The sequence below is a fragment of the Arachis hypogaea genome, chromosome 14, assembly GCF_003086295.3.
Source record: "Arachis hypogaea cultivar Tifrunner chromosome 14, arahy.Tifrunner.gnm2.J5K5, whole genome shotgun sequence".
In the NCBI taxonomy this organism is placed as follows: Eukaryota; Viridiplantae; Streptophyta; class Magnoliopsida; order Fabales; family Fabaceae; genus Arachis; species Arachis hypogaea.
In genome coordinates, this window is record NC_092049.1 from 109,859,325 (window position 1) to 109,870,525 (window position 11,201).

The following is an 11,201-nucleotide window of genomic DNA, read 5'->3' on the forward strand; positions in this document are numbered from 1 at the left end:
AAACACGGACCATAATTCAAAAATTACAATTTTTAATACCAATATAAGTTACCTTCAAACATGGCAACATATTAAAAATGTTATGTTACAGTGGTATATAGTTGGATTCATTAAAAAAAATTACACAAAATTAATATTTAGTTAATTATATTAATTAATTTTAATATTTATAATTTAAAATATAAAATTTAAATAAATAAAATAATTTTAAAAAATTAATTACCTAACATTATTCACTAATTTGTTATTAGATATATAAAGGTAACTTATATGAGATTCAACAATTCTAGTATATCGCAACCGTTCTTGTTTGAAACTTAGGATAGAAAATTGTATTTCTCAAAGCGGGATAATAACCTAATTAAACTAATGACATGTGAAGGCTCTTTTTTAAATAAGTTAAAAAAATTATACTTACTCTTTTAAACATTTTAAAATTTTGTCGTCCTTTTAAACATTCACTAACTATTTCACAAGCAGACTATAGTTCAGACATAAACTGCAAAATAGCCTACAAAGACTATAATACAGATGCTGCAGCGTAATAGTGGTGGGCATTGCTACAGCGCAGCTATTGGCATTGTAATAGTATGAGAACGCCATAGCACATGTGTTACTTGCGAAATTATATGCAAATTTGTCGCGAAAGATTGCTATATATATCACATCCACCGAATTACTTTCACCTTTCATCTTTTCTTTTTTCTTTCTCACAAACATAAATTCTCTAAAATGGCTAATAGACGTGTAGTTGTTGTTGTTTTTCCAAATATAACAATATTATGCAAAGATGATGGTGCATATTTTGAATGTAGTGACTCTGTTGTTATGCATACTTTGTAGTTGCATTCGTTGACCAAGTTTAAAAGATTGATTCTAGTCAACATGAGAATATACTTGGAATTAAGCATGTTTGAAAAATTGTTATTGGTGCATTTCATTGGACGCCATAAGGAATATTCAATATAAGGCATCGTTGCTAAAGGATGATGATCATGTGCGAGCTATGTTTGATTGCCATAGAAAGATTGTGACTGAACAAGTAGACGTTGGCGGTAATTCTTCTTCCTCACGTGTATCCCCAACCGGTTGTGCAGTAGGAAGAACCAAATTCCCCACAAGAAATCGGTTTTCTCTCCCAATGGCTGAATCCAGTGCTGATTTGGCTTTCGAAGAGTCTGAGTCAGATGAGAAGTGGATCCAAATTGATTCTAATAGTGATAACAATGACGATACAAAAGTTTGTTCTAGAGACTTTATCATCTTTTACTTCCTCACGGCATGTATTGCCATCACTTTTGTCACTTCCTAGCCGAGCCCAAGTTCCAAGCCATTATTCGACATTAGATTTAGATACTATGTAAGTGGAGCCAATGCCTTTTGGTCTAATGGTGCTAATGACTATAATATAGATGGGCGCATAGATCTAAGAATTGGTCATGGATTTTACGGTAGAGAGTCTGTTTCTTGCCATCAAGAACTACAACATTTGTCGAAGTGTAGAGTATTAAGTGGTTGAATCTGATTATCTGAAGTATCATTGTCAGTGAAGCATTCGGGTTGTATATTGACAGAATCTTGGTTATTGGGGGGGTTTTTTAAATATGAGTTTATGCACACGTGCTTGGCGCCAACAACATCCCAAGATCATTCAAATCTCAACAGCAACCTGATCTACAAAGTTATCTTTCCCATGATAGAAGGTAAATTTTTGAAATTTTTACATTTGTGTTTGGGAAAATAGTTACATATTTATCATGTTATTGTTGTAAGATTTCTAAAAATAGTTGACATATTAATCAATTTAGATAATCCTTCCGTTCCGATAAGAGTACTACAAGGGGCAGTAAAGTAGAGTTACATATTTAAGCTATCGTAAAAGAAATTTTAGATGGTGAAACAAAAAATAATTGCTTAGTTCTATGGGGATTGAAAAGAGTCGTACAATCAGCTTCTGAGGTTGCCAAATGCGATTGACCAATATTTGCGTAGTATAGTTCATGATATCAAGCTCGTGCCACATTATGAAGGCATACTTCGAGACTTTTGTTCTATGCAATTTGATAAGGGGATATTTCCTCCCTGCATTAAAGTCTTCAAGTATTGCAAATCTCTGGTATCTATTGATGTCATACATTTGTATGGGTGATAGAGATGGATTTTGTTGATGGCCTTTGCACAAGACGACAACTCAAACATTCTTTCCATTACTTTTGAATTGGTTGAGTCGGAGTCAATAGAGTCTTGGTTGTTCTTTATAAGGAATTCACAGCAGCATGTGACTCCTCAGCAAGATATTCTTGCCATATATGATAGAGCTGGAGCTATATATGCCACAAAGAAAGAGGAGGGTAGTGGATGGCATCCTCTAGGGGCATACCATGCTTATTATTGTATCCGTCATATGGTTGCTGATTTCATGAGTCGGTTCCAGTGTAAAAAAAGAAAAATGAGCCTGATCAATGCAGTATATTCTCCAAATCAGGAGAAACATTTGGCGTATATGAGAGCATTAAGAGATCTCAAATCAAAATTTTCTACGTGGGCAAATATGTTTCGCAAAGAAGTCTGGCTACGACACTATAATTCTGGGCCAAAGGTTTGGCCACATGATTACCAACCTATCTGAATGCACCAATGCTATGCTAAGTGAGATGTGTAACCTTCCCATCACAGCCATTATTTAGTCCACATATATGCGACAGCAGAACTTGTTTGTTAGGAAAGGCCAAGAAGCATTTGCTTGACTTAATCGGGGAAACATGTTTTCATAGTACCTGAGAAAAATGTTCAGAAAAACATGGATGCTATCCCCAAGATGGGTGTGCATGAATCCAATCGTTTTGCTTCAATTTTACATCATCAGGCATCTGTCTCAGGCGAGCCTTCAACTATATCATCTTAATGGTGAAAGACTCGGATTGCTGCCCTTTGGTGGCTCCCAGTGCAATGGCAACACTCTAACTGCCTCCTCAACCTTCTCTTATGTGTCACAATCATAATAAGTCTGAAAATTACAGCTGCAACCTCCTACCGACTACCTATACGTCTGCAAGCCATGGTGATATGCAACATCCTAAAGAGTAATGGTACCTGGTGTGCGAAATCGTGATCATTCCATTCCTTGGTAACGGCGCTAAAAACTCGATACGCACGTTCATGATCTTATATCTGTTTCACAATTTCGTACAACTAACCAGCAAGTGCACTGGGTCGTCCAAGTAATAAACCTTACGTGAGTAAGGGTCGATCCCACGGAGATTGTCGGCTTGAAGTAAGCTATGGTCACCTTGTAAATCTCAGTCAGGCAGATTCAAATGTATTAAGAGATTATAGTGAACGAAAATTAAAATAGGATAGGGATACTTATGTAATTTATTGGTGAGAATTTCAGATAAGCGTATGGAGGTGCTTTCGTTCCTCTGATCTCTGCTTTCCTGCTGTCTTCATCCAATCAATCCTACTCCTTTCCATGGCAAGCTTTATGTAGGGCATCACCGTTGTCAATGGCTACATCTCATCCTCTCTGTGAAAAAGGTCCAAATGCTCTGTCACAGCACGGCTAATCATCTGTCGGTTCTCGATCATACTGAAATAGGATCCATTGATCCTTTTGCGTCTGTCACTACGCCCAGCACTCGCGAGTTTGAAGCTCGTCACAGCCATCCCTTCCCAGATCCTACTCGAAATACCACAGACAAGGTTTAGACTTTCTGGATCTCAGGAATGGCCATTCATGGGTTCTAACTTATACCACGAAGACGCTAATAACTCGGACTCGGTCCCCTGTATTAGATATCCAAGAGATATCCATTCAATCTAAGGTAGAACGAAAGTGGTTGTCAGGCACGCGTTCATAAGTTGAGAATGATGATGACTGTCACGATCATCCCATCCATCATATTGAAGTGCGAATGAATATCTTAGAAGCAGAATAAGTTGAATTGAATAGAAAAACAGTAGTACTTTGTATTAAACTTTGAGGAACAGCAGAGCTCCACACCTTAATCTATGGTGTGTAGAAACTCTACCGTTGAAAAATACATAAGTGAAAGGTTCAGGCATGGCCGAATGGCCAGCCCCCATGATCTAAGAACTAAACATCCCAAGATGTCTAATACAATAGTAAAAGGTCCTATTTATACTAAACTAGTTACTAGGGTTTACAGAATTGAGTAAATGATGTAGAAATCCACTTCCGAGGCCCACTTGGTGTGTGCTTGGGCTTAGCTTGAAGTTTACACGTGGAGAGGTCATTCTTGGAGTTGAACGCCAGTTTGTAACGTGTTTTTGGCGTTGAACTCCACTTTGCAACCTGTTTCTGGCGTTTGACTCCAGAATGCAGCATGAAACTGGCGTTGAACGCCAGTTTACGTCATATAAACTCGGGCAAAGTATGAACTATTATATATTGCTGAAAAGCCCTGGATGTCTACTTTCCAACGCAATTGAAAGCATGCCATTTGGAGTTCTGTAGCTTCAGAAAATCCACTTTGAGTGCAGAGAGGTCAGAATTCAACAGCATCTGCAGTCCTTCTTCAACCTCTGAATCTGATTTTTGCTCAGGTCCCTCAATTTCAGCCAGAAAATACCTGAAATCACAGAAAAATACACAAACTCATAGTAAAGTCCAGAAATGTGATTTTTAATTAAAAACTAATAAAAATATACTAAAAACTAACTAAATCATACTGAAAACTATGTAAAAACAATGCCAAAAAGCGTATAAATTATCCGCTCATCACAACACCAAATTTAAATTGTTGCTTGTCCCCAAGAAACTAAAAATCAAATAGAATAAAAAGAAGAGAATATACTATAAATTCCAAACTATCAATGAAACATAGCTCTAATCAGATGAGCGGGACTTGTAGCTTTTTGCCTCTTGAATTGTTTTGGCATCTCACTTTATCCATTGAAGTTCAGAATGATTGGCATCTATAGGAACTCAGAGTTCAGATAGTGTTATTGATTCTCCTAGTTCAGTATGTTGATTCTTGAACACAGCTACTTTATGATTCTTGGTCGTGGCCCTAAGCACTTTGTTTTCCAGTATTACCACCGGATACATAAATGCCACAGACACATAACTGGGTGAACCTTTTCAGATTGTGACTCAGCTTTGCTAAAGTCCCCAATTAGAGGTGTCCGGGGTTCTTAAGCACACTCTTCTTTTGCTTTGGACCTTGACTTTAACCGCTCAGTCTCAAGTTTTCACTTGACACCTTCACGCCACAAGCACATGGTTAGGGACAGCTTGGTTTAGCCACTTAGGCCAGGATTTTATTCCTTTAGGCCCTCCTATCCACTGATGCTCAAAGCCTTGGATCCTATTTATTACCCATGCCTTTTGGTTTTAAGGGTTACTGGCTTTTTGCTCTTTTTTTTCCGCTATTTTTTATTTTTTTTTGCAAGCTTTTGTATATTCACTGCTTTTTCTTGCTTCAAGAATCATTTTTATGATTTTTCAGAATATCTAATAACATGTCTCCTTGTCATCATTCTTTCAAGAGCCAACATATTTAACATTCTTAAACAACAACTTCAAAAGACATATGCACTGTTCAAGCATTCATTCAGAAAACAAAAAGTATTGTCACCACATCAAGATAATTAAACTAGTTTCAAGGATGAATTCGAAACCATGTACTTCTTGTTCTTTTGTTTTTAAAATAGTTTTCATTTAAGAGAGGTGATGGATTCATATTCATGACTTTAAGGCATAGACACTTAACTACTAATGATCATGTAATAAGACACAAACCTAGATAAACATTTAACATAAAAAAAATGAAAAACAGAAAATTTTAAGAACAAGGAATGAGTCCACCTTAGTGATGGTGGAATTTTCTTGAAGAACCAATGATGTCCTTGAGCTCTTCTATGTCTCTTCCTTGTCTTTGTTGCTCCTCCCTCATTGCTCTTTGATCTTCTCTAATTTCATGAAGGATGATGGAGTGCTCTTGATGTTCCACCCTTAGTTGTCCCATTAATTGTGTGGAAGAAAATGTATCCCCTGAGGTATCTCAGGGATCTCTTAATTTGCAGTCAAATGTTCTACCACTGAGCTATAGACCCTTGAGATGAATCTCTCCATCTCCCATGACTCGGAGGTGGAAGCTTTTGTCTTCCCTTTCTCTTTTCTAGAGGTTTCGCCGGTCTTAGGTGCCATCAATGGTAATGGAAAAACAAAAAGCTTATGCTTTTACCACACCAAACTTAGAATATTGCTCGCCCTCGAGCAAAAGAAAAAAGAATAGAAGAAGAAGAAATGGATGTGAGTGGTGAAGAGGTGAAGGGGAAGAGAGATTGAGGTGATTGGTGAAGGGTTCTTGGGAAAGGGTGATATAGGATTATGAGGAGGGAAGGTAAGTGGAGGTATGTGGGGATCTTGTGGGGTCCACAGATCCCGAGGTGTCAAGGATTTACATCCCTGCACCAATTAGGCATGTAAAATGCCTTTGCATGCATTTCTAGCGTTTAAACGCCGAAGTGATGCTTGTTCTGGGCGTTCAACGCCAATATGCAGCATATTTCTGGCGTTGAACGCCAGCTCCATGCTTGTTTCTGGCGTTCAGCGCCAGCTCCATGCTCTGTTCTGGCGTTGAACGCCAGCCAGATGCTCCTTACTGGCGTTTGAACGCCAGTGAGTCCTTCCTCCAGGGTGTTCTGTTTTCAATGCTGTTTTTCATTCTGCTTTCAATTTTTCAGTAGTTTTTGTGACTCCACATGATCATCAACCTAATAAAACATGAAATAACAAAGAGAAAATAAAATAGATATGATTAAATAACATTGGGTTGCCTCCCAACAAGCGCTTCTTTAATGTCAATAACTTGACAGTGGGCTCTCATGGAGCGTCACAGATAATCAGAGCAAGGTTGGGACCTCCCAACACCAAACTTAGAGTTTGGTTGTCCCAACACCAAACTCTAAGTTTGACTGTGGGGGCTTTGGTTGACTCTGTAGTGAGAGAAGCTTTTCATGCTTCCTCTCCATGGTTACAGAAGGAGATCCTTGAGCTTTGAACACAAGGCAGTCCTCATTCAGTTGAAGGACCAACTCTCCTCTGTCCACATCAATCACAGCTCTTGCTGTGGCTAGGAAGGGTCTTCCAAGGATGATGGATTCATCCTCTTCCTTCCCAGTGTCTAGGATTATGAAATCAGCAGGGATGTAAAGGCCTTCAACCTTTATTAGTACGTCCTCTACTTGTCCATAAGCCTATTTTCTTGAGTTGTCTGCCATCTCTAATGAGATTCTAGCAGCTTGCACCTCAGAGATTCCCAGTTTCTCCATTACAGAGAGTGTCATGAGGTTTATCCCTGACCCAAGGTCACATAGAGCTTTCTCAAAGGTCATGATACCTATGGTACAAGGTATCAAGAACTTTCCAGGATCCTATTTCTTCTGAGGCAATGTCAGTTGATCCAGATCACTTAGTTCATTGGTGAGCAAGGGAGGTTCTTCTTCCCAAGTCTCATTACCAAATAATTTGGCATTCAGCTTCATGATTGCACCAAGGTACTTGGCAACTTGCTCTTCAGTAATATCCTCATTCTCTTCAGAAGAAGAATACTCATCAGAGCTCATGAAGGGCATAAGGAGGTTCAATGGAATTTCTATGGTCTCTAGATGAGCCTCAGATTCCTTTGGTTCCTCAAAGGGAAACTCCTTCTTGCTTGAGTGACGTCCCATGAGGTTATCCTCAGTGGGGTTTACGTCCTCTCTGTCCTCCATGCATTCGGCCATATTGATTATATCAATGGCCTTGCACTCTCTCTTTGGATTCTCTTCTGTATTGCTTGGGAGAGTACTAGGAGGTGTTTCAGTAATTTTCTTACTCAGTTGGCCCACTTGTGCCTCCAAATTTATTATGGAGGACCTTGTTTCACTCATGAAACTTAGAGTGGCCTTGGACAGATTAGAGACTAAGTTTGCTAAATTAGAGGTATTTTGTTCAGAGTTCTCTATCTGTTGCTGAGAAGATGATGGAAAAGGTTTACTATTGTTAAACCTGTTTCTTCCACCATTATTAAAGCCTTGTTGAGGCTTTTGTTGATCTTTCCATGAGAGATTTGGGTGATTTCTCCATGAGGGATTATAGGTGTTTCCATAGGGTTCACCCATGTAATTCACCTCTGCTATTGTAGGGTTCTCAGGATCATAAGCTTCTTCCTAAGAAGATGCATCTTGAGTACTGTTGGATGCAGCTTGCATTCCATTCAGACTCTGAGAAATCATATTGACTTGCTTAGTCAATATTTTATTCTGAGCCAATATGGCATTCAGAGTATCAATTTCAAGAACTCCCTTCTTCTGAGGCATCCCATTACCTACAGGATTCCTCTCAGAGGTGTACATGAACTGGTTATTAGCAACCATGTCAATGAGTTCTTGAGCTTCTGCAGGCGTTTTCTTTAGGTGAATAGATCCACCTGCAGAAGTATCCAATGACATCTTAGCTAATTCAGACAGACCATCATAGAATATATCCAGGATGGTCCATTCTGAAAGCATGTCAGAAGGACACTTTTTGGTCAGTTGCTTATATCTCTCCCAAGCTTCATAGAGGGATTCACCTTCTTTCTGTCTGAAGGTTTGAACATCCACTCTAAGCTTACTAAGCTTTTGAGGAGGAAAGAACTTGGCTAAGAAAGCCTTGACCAGCTTATCCCAAGAGTTCAGGCTATCCTTAGGTTGAGAGTCCAACCATATTCTAGCTATGTCTCTTACAGCAAAAGGGAAAAGTATGAGCCTGTAGACTTCAAGATCTACTCCATTGGTCTTAACAGTATCACAGATCTGCAAGAATTCAGTTAAGAACTGAAAAGGATCTTCAGATGGAAGTCCATAAAATTTGCAGTTCTGCTGCATCAGAGAAACTAATTGAGGTTTCAACTCAAAGTTGTTTGCTCCAATGGCAGGAATTGAGATGCTTCTTCCATGTAAATTGGAATTAGGTGCAGTGAAGTCACCAAGCATCCTCCTTGCATTATTATTATTTTCGGCTGCCATCTCCTCTTCCTGTTCGAAAATTCCTGTAAGGTTGTCTCTGGATTGTTGTATTTTAGCTTCTCTTAGTTTCCTTTTTAGAGTCCTTTCAGGTTCAGGATCTGCTTCAACAAGAATGTTCTTGTCCTTCTCCTGCTCATATGACAAAGAAGGAAATAACAAATAAAATATGGAATCCTCTATGTCATAGTATAGAGATTCCTTTGTGTGAGTAGAAGAAGAAAAGAATGTAATGTAAAGAAGAGAAGAGGAAAAATTCGAACACTGAGAGGGAGGTGGTGTTCGAATTTTTGGATGGGAGAGAAGTGTTAGTAGATGAATAAATAAATAGAAGGAGATGAGAGAGAGAATTTCGAAATTTAATTAAAATAAAAATTAAAATTGAAAGTTAGATTTCGAAAATTAAAGTTGAAATTAAATTAAAATTAAAACAATTAGTTAATTAAAAAGGAATTTTGAAAAAGGGGGAGGTATTTTCGAAAATAAGAGAGAGAGGATTAGTTAGGTAGTTTTGAAAAAGATATGATTGAAACAAAAAGATAAGATTGATTGAAAAAGTTTTGAAATTTGTTTTTGAAAAAGATATGATTGAAATTTAAAAAGATATGATTGAAACAAAAAGATAAGATTTGAAAATCAATTTTAAAAAGATAAGAAGTTAGAAAAGATTTTGAAATTGAATTTGAAAAAGATTTGAAAAGAAAATTAAAAAGATTTGATTTTGAAAACTAAAATTGATTACTTGACTAACAAGAAACTAAAAAGATATGATTCTAAAGTTTAAAGATTGAATCTTTTTTAATAAGCAAGTAACAACTTGAAATTTTTCAATCAATCACATTAAATGTTAGTAAAGATTTTGAAAATTAAGAAATAAAATAAGAAAAAGATTTTGAAAATTAAATTTAAAAAAGTTTTCAAAAATATGAAGTTAAAATGAAAAAGATTTGATTTTTGAAAAAGATTTTGAAAAGATAAGATTTTTAAATTGAAAATTTGATTTGATTCATAAGAAATAATTAACTTTAAAAACTTTTTGACTAAATCAAATCATATTTTCGAAAATTTTGAGTAAAATAAGGAAAAGATATTTTTTTATTTTTGAATTTTTAATGAAGAAAGAAAAAAACATGAAAAAGACTCATAACATAAAAATTATGAATCAAAACACTCAATGCATGCAAGAACACTATGAATGTCAAGATGAACACCAATAACACTTTGAAGATCAAGATGAACATCAAGACTTATTTTTGAAAAATTTTCAAGAAAAGAAAACATGCAAGACACCAAACTTAAAGATTTTTCATGTATAGACACTAACAAATTGAAAATGCATATGAAAAACAAGAAAAGACACAAAACAAGAAAATATGAAGATCAAACAAGGAGACTTACCAAGAACAACTTGAAGATCATGAAGAACACTATGAATGCATGAATTTTCGAAAAATGCATAAATTTTTAGAAAAAATCCAATTGACACCAAACTTAAAAATTGACTCAAGACTCAAACAAGAAACACAAAATATATATTTTTTATGTTTTTTTATTTTATTAATTTTTTTTAGATTTTTGTATATTTTTATTTTTTTTTGAAAACATATAGGGAAAAGGAAGCAATGAATTCAAAGTTCTCAATCAAGATTCCAGGAATCATACCAGGTTAGTCTAAAGCTTGATGGCCAACCAAACTTCAGCATACCATTTTGAAACTTTAGAATTCATTCTTAAAAATTTTAAAATAATTTTCGAAAACAAAGGGAAAAAATTTTTTTGAAAGATTTTTGAAGAAATTTTTTTTTTTGAAAAGAAAACGAAAAGAAAGTTACCTAATCTGAGCAACAAGATGAACCGTCAGTTGTCCAAACTCGAACAATCCCCGGCAACGGTGCCAAAAACTTGGTGTGCGAAATCGTGATCATTCCATTCCTTGGTAACGGGGCTAAAAACTCGATACGCACGTTCATGATCTTATATCTATTTCACAACTTCGTACAACTAACCAGCAAGTGCACTGGGTCGTCCAAGTAATAAACCTTACGTGAGTAAGGGTCGATCCCACGGAGATTGTCGGCTTGAAGCAAGCTATGGTCACCTTGTAAATCTCAGTCAGGCAGATTCAAATGTATTAAGAGATTATAGTGGATGAAAATTAAAATAGGATAGGGATACTTATGTAATTC

General features: G+C 36.5%; 1 non-coding gene across 1 annotated transcript; it reads left to right on the top strand.

Moving 5' to 3' along the window:
- The first annotated feature begins 8,514 nt into the window (after nt 1-8,514).
- Nucleotides 8,515-8,622, top strand: LOC112745664 (small nucleolar RNA R71). The gene has a single exon (XR_003173581.1). It is a non-coding gene; the product is annotated as a small nucleolar RNA R71 (small nucleolar RNA).
- The last annotated feature ends 2,579 nt before the right edge of the window (nt 8,623-11,201 follow it).